Raw genomic sequence first — 975 nt, forward strand, 5'->3', positions numbered from 1 at the left:
CATTTTGAAGTTTACTTTCTATTGTATACGAGTTTTCACTTGTTAATAGGGAATGTTGTTTTTGAATCGGTATATACAAATTAAAAAAAATCTTAATTCAGTTGGTGCCAGTTTTATCTATGATTTATGTTAAAGAATCGAAAAGACCTTAACAAAGAAGACACATAGTTTCCAAATGTAAGTCGTAGGACAAAATACTTCTATGTTCGAGAATATTATTAATTGTTGAAAAGACTACTTTTCCGCCTAGTTAATTCCAATGCAAGGATTGAAAGAAGTCGTGCAGCTGGAGGCAAGTGTGGAGGAGGAAGAGAAAGACCTCCAGCTGGATACAGCTATCTAAGTTTGGATTGTATCAAACGATGTGCAATACGCTATTCATCCAAATTCGGAAAGTACGATAATGTTATAAATAACTGTCACAGCTTTGCTAATAAAATGTCTGAAGTTTTATGTAGAAGGGGCAGCACGTGCCCGTCGTGGTGCTACTGATGCATACCAATCTCGAAATACAATGATCATATGAGACTGTGGCAATAGACAAAATTTAATATTTTAAAAAAGTATTGTTCTTAAATTTTTTTTTAAAAAGACATTGCTCTGTTCATAAAAAGGAGAGATCAAGGAGAGGGAATTAAGTGTATTAAATTTATTTGAGAAAAAACAAAGGAAAATCCGAGTGTATTCTTTATATCAATGTAATGCCTAATTTTCATAAAATAACTTACAATCTTTTGCTTTTTACTTTTAACGTGTGATTTTTGTTATTGTTTTGTTAATTATTTAAACCACAGGCACTTGTTTCGCATATATTGCACCCTAGGTCTTCTTATTTTTACAGCAATGCAATGTACAATTTTTAAATGAAATGGAATTCGTAAATTTACTTACCTTGTCAGTGGTCATTTACAAAATTACTTAGTGTTAATAACATTCAGATTATACGCACAAGTACTCTAATGTTGATGTTTAAAA

General features: G+C 31.2%; 1 long non-coding RNA gene across 1 annotated transcript in view; it reads left to right on the forward strand.

Moving 5' to 3' along the window:
* Positions 1-505, forward strand: part of LOC134240229 (uncharacterized) — a 1,164-nt gene extending 659 nt beyond the window's left edge. The window contains exon 2 of the long non-coding RNA XR_009986395.1: positions 251-505. This is a non-coding gene — a long non-coding RNA (uncharacterized LOC134240229). The remainder of the gene's footprint in view (positions 1-250) is intronic.
* Positions 506-975: the final 470 nt, after the last annotated feature.

Source organism: Saccostrea cucullata, unplaced genomic scaffold, assembly GCF_032062105.1.
Source record: "Saccostrea cucullata isolate Sc308-1 unplaced genomic scaffold, CSIRO_AGI_Scuc_v1 ctg3113, whole genome shotgun sequence".
In the NCBI taxonomy this organism is placed as follows: Eukaryota; Metazoa; Mollusca; class Bivalvia; order Ostreida; family Ostreidae; genus Saccostrea; species Saccostrea cuccullata.